Raw genomic sequence first — 7,481 nt, 5'->3', positions numbered from 1 at the left:
TACGGCATACTATACTGTAGCACGCCGTTTTTCATCATTTTTGAGGATTTGGAAAAAAATTAAAAATAAAAAAAACGATGGGTTATAGCCCATTGTTTTTTTTTATTTTTGAAAAAAATAATATCCTCGTTTTTCATCATTTTGGACCATGGGCTATAGCCCATATCGTACGGCATACTATAGCACGCCGTTTTTCATCATTTTTGAGGATTTGAAAAAAAAGAAAAAAAAACGATGGGTTATAGCCCATCGTTTTTTTAATTTTTCTTTTTCTTTTTTAATCCTCGTTTTTCATCATTTTGGACCATGGGCTATAGCCCATATCGTACGGCATACTATAGCATGCCGTTTTTCATCATTTTTGAGGATTTGAAAAAAATGAAAAAAAACGATGGGTTATAGCCCATCGTTTTTTGAATTTTTGATTCTTTTTTTTAATCCTCGTTTTTCATCATATTGGACCATGGGCTATATAGCCCATATCGTACGGCATACTATAGCACGCCGTTTTTCATCATTTTTGAGGATTTGAAAAAAATTAAAAAATTAAAAAAACGATGGGTTATAGCCCATCGTTTTTTTAATTTTTCTTTTTCTTTTTTAATCCTCGTTTTTCATCATTTTGGACCATGGGCTATAGCCCATATCGTACGGCATACTATAGCACGCCGTTTTTCATCATTTTTGAGGATTTGAAAAAAATAATTAAATTTAAAAAACGATGGGTTATAGCCCATCGTTTTTTGAATTTTTGATTCTTTTTTTTAATCCTCGTTTTTCATCATATTGGACCATGGGCTATATAGCCCATATCGTACGGCATACTATAGCACGCCGTTTTTCATCATTTTTGAGGATTTGAAAAAAATTAAAAAATTAAAAAAACGATGGGTTATAGCCCATCGTTTTTTCATTTTTGATTTTTTTTTAAATCCTCGTTTTTCATCATTTTGGACCATGGGCTATAGCCCATATCGTACGGCATACTATAGCACACTGTTTTTCATCATTTTTGAGGATTTGAAAAAAATGAAAAAATGAAAAAAACGATGGGTTATAGCCCATCGTTTTTTGAATTTTTGATTTTTTTTTTTATCCTCGTTTTTCATCATTTTGGACCATGGGCTATAGCCCATATCGTACGGCATACTATAGCACACTGTTTTTCATCATTTTTGAGGATTTGAAAAAAATGAAAAAAACGATGGGTATAGCCCATCGTTTTTTGAATTTTAGATTTTTTTTTTAATCCTCGTTTTTCATCATTTTGGACCATGGGCTATAGCCCATATCGTACGGCATATTATAGCACGCCGTTTTTCATCATTTTTGAGGATTTGAAAAAAATGAAAAAATGAAAAAAATGATGGGTTATAGCCCATCGTTTTTTCATTTTTGATTTTTTTTTTTATCCTCGTTTTTCATCATTTTGGACCATGGGCTATAGCCCATATCGTACGGCATACTATAGCACACTGTTTTTCATCATTTTTGAGGATTTGAAAAAAATGAAAAAAAACGATGGGTTATAGCCCATCGTTTTTTGAATTTTTGATTTTTTTTTTTATCCTCGTTTTTCATCATTTTGGACCATGGGCTATAGCCCATATCGTACGGCATACTATAGCACACTGTTTTTCATCATTTTTGAGGATTTGAAAAAAATGAAAAAATGAAAAAAACGATGGGTTATAGCCCATCGTTTTTTGAATTTTAGATTTTTTTTTTAATCCTCGTTTTTCATCATTTTGGACCATGGGCTATAGCCCATATCGTACGGCATACTATAGCACGCCGTTTTTCATCATTTTTGAGGATTTGAAAAAAATGAAAAAATGAAAAAAACGATGGGTTATAGCCCATCGTTTTTTCATTTTTGATTTTTTTTTTAATCCTCGTTTTTCATCATTTTGGACCATGGGCTATAGCCCATATCGTACGGCATACTATAGCACACTGTTTTTCATCATTTTTGAGGATTTGAAAAAAATGAAAAAAACGATGGGTTATATAGCCCATCGTTTTTTGAATTTTTGAATTTTTTTTTAATCCTCGTTTTTCATCATTTTGGACCATGGGCTATAGCCCATATCGTACGGCATACTATAGCACGCAGTTTTTCATCATTTTTGAGGATTTGGAAAAAATTAAAAAATTAAAAAAACGATGGGTTATAGCCAATTGTTTTGTTTTCTTTTTGAAAAAAATAATATCCTCGTTTTTCATCATTTTGGACCATGGGCTATAGCCCATATCGTACGGCATACTATAGCACGCCGTTTTTCATCATTTTTTAGGATTTGAAAAAAACGAAAAAAAAACGATGGGTTATAGCCCATCGTTTTTTTAATTTTTCTTTTTCTTTTTTAATCCTCGTTTTTCATCATTTTGGACCATGGGCTATAGCCCATATCGTACGGCATACTATAGCACACTGTTTTTCATCATTTTTGAGGATTTGAAAAAAATGAAAAAATGAAAAAAACGATGGGTTATAGCCCATCGTTTTTTGAATTTTTGATTTTTTTTTTTATCCTCGTTTTTCATCATTTTGGACCATGGGCTATAGCCCATATCGTACGGCATACTATAGCACACTGTTTTTCATCATTTTTGAGGATTTGAAAAAAATGAAAAAATGAAAAAAACGATGGGTTATAGCCCATCGTTTTTTGAATTTTAGATTTTTTTTTTAATCCTCGTTTTTCATCATTTTGGACCATGGGCTATAGCCCATATCGTACGGCATACTATAGCACGCCGTTTTTCATCATTTTTGAGGATTTGAAAAAAATGAAAAAATGAAAAAAACGATGGGTTATAGCCCATCGTTTTTTGAATTTTTGAATTTTTTTTTAATCCTCGTTTTTCATCATTTTGGACCATGGGCTATAGCCCATATCGTACGGCATACTATAGCACGCAGTTTTTCATCATTTTTGAGGATTTGGATAAAATTTAAAAATTAAAAAAACGATGGGTTATAGCCCATTGTTTTGTTTTTTTTTTGAAAAAAATAATATCCTCGTTTTTCATCATTTTGGACCATGGGCTATAGCCCATATCGTACGGCATACTATAGCACGCCGTTTTTCATCATTTTTGAGGATTTGAAAAAAAAGAAAAAAAAACGATGGGTTATAGCCCATCGTTTTTTTAATTTTAATTTTTCTTTTTTAATCCTCGTTTTTCATCATTTTGGACCATGGGCTATAGCCCATATCGTACGGCATACTATAGCACGCCGTTTTTCATCATTTTTGAGGATTTGAAAAAAATGAAAAAATGAAAAAAAAAACGATGGGTTATAGCCCATCGTTTTTTTTATTTAAATTTTCTTTTTTTATCCTCGTTTTTCATCATTTTGGACCATGGGCTATAGCCCATATCGTACGGCATACTATAGCACGCCGTTTTTCATCATTTTTGAGGATTTGAAAAAAATGAAAAAATGAAAAAAACGATGGGTTATAGCCCATCGTTTTTTGAATTTTTGAAAAAAAAAAATTATCCTCGTTTTTCATCATTTTGGACCATGGGCTATAGCCCATATCGTACAGCATACTATAGCACGCCGTTTTTCATCATTTTTGAGGATTTGAAAAAAATAAAAAAATGAAAAAACGATGGGTTATAGCCCATCGTTTTTTGAAAAAGAAAAAAGAAATCCTCGTTTTTCATCATTTTGGACCATTGGCTATAGCCCATATCGTACGGCATACTATAGCACGCCGTTTTTCATAATTTTTGAGGATTTGAAAAAAATAATTAAATTTAAAAAACGATGGGTTATAGCCCATCGTTTTTTGAATTTTTTATTCTTTTTTTTAATCCTCGTTTTTCATCATTTTGGACCATGGGCTATAGCCCATATCGTACGGCATACTATAGCACGCCGTTTTTCATAATTTTCGAGGATTTGAAAAAAATGAAAAAATGAAAAAAACGATGGGTTATAGCCCATCGATTTTTCATTTTTGATTTTTTTTTAATCCTCGTTTTTCATCATTTTGGACCATGGGCTATAGCCCATATCGTACGGCATACTATAGTACACTGTTTTTCATCATTTTTGAGGATTTGAAAAAAATGAAAAAAATGAAAAAAACGATGGGTTATAGCCCATCGTTTTTTGAATTTTTGATTTTTTTGTAATCCTCGTTTTTCATCATTTTGGACCATGGGCTATAGCCCATATCGTACGGCATACTATAGCACACTGTTTTTCATCATTTTTGAGGATTTGAAAAAAATGAAAAAATGAAAAAAACGATGGGTTATAGCCCATCGTTTTTTGAATTTTAGATTTTTTTTTTAATCCTCGTTTTTCATCATTTTGGACCATGGGCTATAGCCCATATCGTACGGCATACTATAGCACGCCGTTTTTCATCATTTTTGAGGATTTGAAAAAAATGAAAAAATGAAAAAAACGATGGGTTATAGCCCATCGTTTTTTGAATTTTTGAATTTTTTTTTAATCCTCGTTTTTCATCATTTTGGACCATGGGCTATAGCCCATATCGTACGGCATACTATAGCACGCAGTTTTTCATCATTTTTGAGGATTTGGATAAAATTTAAAAATTAAAAAAACGATGGGTTATAGCCCATTGTTTTGTTTTTTTTTTGAAAAAAATAATATCCTCGTTTTTCATCATTTTGGACCATGGGCTATAGCCCATATCGTACGGCATACTATAGCACGCCGTTTTTCATCATTTTTGAGGATTTGAAAAAAAAGAAAAAAAAACGATGGGTTATAGCCCATCGTTTTTTTAATTTTAATTTTTCTTTTTTAATCCTCGTTTTTCATCATTTTGGACCATGGGCTATAGCCCATATCGTACGGCATACTATAGCACGCCGTTTTTCATCATTTTTGAGGATTTGAAAAAAATTAAAAAATGAAAAAAAAAACGATGGGTTATAGCCCATCGTTTTTTTTATTTAAATTTTCTTTTTTTATCCTCGTTTTTCATCATTTTGGACCATGGGCTATAGCCCATATCGTACGGCATACTATAGCACGCCGTTTTTCATCATTTTTGAGGATTTGAAAAAAATGAAAAAATGAAAAAAACGATGGGTTATAGCCCATCGTTTTTTGAATTTTTGAAAAAAAAAAATTATCCTCGTTTTTCATCATTTTGGACCATGGGCTATAGCCCATATCGTACAGCATACTATAGCACGCCGTTTTTCATCATTTTTGAGGATTTGAAAAAAATAAAAAAATGAAAAAACGATGGGTTATAGCCCATCGTTTTTTGAAAAAGAAAAAAGAAATCCTCGTTTTTCATCATTTTGGACCATTGGCTATAGCCCATATCGTACGGCATACTATAGCACGCCGTTTTTCATAATTTTTGAGGATTTGAAAAAAATAATTAAATTTAAAAAACGATGGGTTATAGCCCATCGTTTTTTGAATTTTTTATTCTTTTTTTTAATCCTCGTTTTTCATCATTTTGGACCATGGGCTATAGCCCATATCGTACGGCATACTATAGCACGCCGTTTTTCATAATTTTCGAGGATTTGAAAAAAATGAAAAAATGAAAAAAACGATGGGTTATAGCCCATCGATTTTTCATTTTTGATTTTTTTTTAATCCTCGTTTTTCATCATTTTGGACCATGGGCTATAGCCCATATCGTACGGCATACTATAGTACACTGTTTTTCATCATTTTTGAGGATTTGAAAAAAATGAAAAAAATGAAAAAAACGATGGGTTATAGCCCATCGTTTTTTGAATTTTTGATTTTTTTGTAATCCTCGTTTTTCATCATTTTGGACCATGGGCTATAGCCCATATCGTACGGCATACTATAGCACACTGTTTTTCATCATTTTTGAGAATTTGAAAAAAATGAAAAAATGAAGAAAGACACACTGTGGGGACACTGGGGAGGCACTGGGGGGGACACTGGGGAGGCACTGGGAGGGCACTGGGGAGGCAATGGGGACACACTGGTGGGCACTGGGGGGACACTGGGGGGGACACTGGCGAGGCACTGGGGGGGAACTGGGGGGCACTGGGGAGGCACTGGGGGGACACTGGAGAGGCACTGCAGGGGAGGCACTGGGAGGGCACTGGGGAAGAAATGGGGGGACACTGGGCGGGCACTGGGGAGGCACTGGAGGGACACTGGGGGGCACTGGGGGGGACACTGGGGGGACACTGGGGGGGCACTGGGGGGGCACTGGGGGGACACTTGGGGGGCACTGAGGGGACACTGGGGGACACTGGGGACACTGGGGGGGCACTGGGGGGACACTGGGGGGCACTGGGGGGACACTGGGGAGGCACTGGGGGGACACTGGGCGGGCACTGGGGGGGCACTGGGGGGACACTGGGGGGCACTGGGGGGACACTGGGGGGACACTGGGGGCACTGGGGAGGCACTGGGGGGACACTGGGGGGGCACTGGGGGGGGGCACTGGGGGGAACTGGGGGGATACTGGGGAGGCACTGGGGGGACACTGGGGGACACTGGGGGGGCACTGGGGAGGCACTGGGGGGGGCACTGGGGCGACACTGGGGGGACACTGTGGGGGCACAAGGGGGACACTGGGGAGGCACTCTGGGGGCACTGGGTGACACTGGGGGGGCACTGGGGGGACACTGGGGGGGGGCACTGGGGGGACACTGGGGGGACACTGTGGGGGCACAAGGGGGCACAAGGGGGACACTGGGGAGGCACTCTGGGGGCACTGGGGAGGCACTGAGGAGACACTGGGGGGCACTGGGGGGGGCACGGGGGAGGCACTGGGGGGACACTGGGGGGCACTTGGGAGGCACTGGGGGGCACTGTGGAGGCACTGTGGAGGCACTGGGGGGACAGACTATAGTATGCCTTCCGAAACCATGTCGTTTTTTCATGATTTTTTTTTTTTTTTAATCCTCCAAAGTCATGAAAAACGAAATAGGTATGTCTTCCTTAATATCAGACACCAGACAGAATATTGATTGAACACAAGATATACGGATTATACTATAGTTCATGGTTTCGGAAGACATACGTATGTAGTTTTGGACGATTTGGAGGATCTTTTTTATTTATTTTCTAAACATGATAAAAGGACATACTATATAGTTCATGGTTTCGGAAGACATACACATACTATAGTATTTAACACAAGTAGGCTTACACACACACTTTGATATTGTCACACAAGTGTAAGTCCTGTGTGAACCACGACACTGGCTTCCATCAATCCATCAATGTGCCATCAATCTTGCCTATAGACACAAAACTCACACTAACTGCGTGCGCGCACACGCACTCATACGCACACGCACACGCGTGCGCGCACACACACACACACACACACACACACACACACACACACACACACACACACACACACAAGCATGAAGAACACTCATGTTTTATGGGATAATTACAGCACGTTAGTGAGCTTTGGGTGTTTCAACACTTGAAATGAAATAACCCAGGCAGACAGCTCCTGTGT

Source organism: Protomyctophum parallelum, assembly GCF_964188405.1.
Source record: "Protomyctophum parallelum genome assembly, chromosome: 8".
Taxonomy (NCBI): Eukaryota; Metazoa; Chordata; class Actinopteri; order Myctophiformes; family Myctophidae; genus Protomyctophum; species Protomyctophum parallelum.
Note: the sequence above shows the minus strand (reverse complement) of the source record.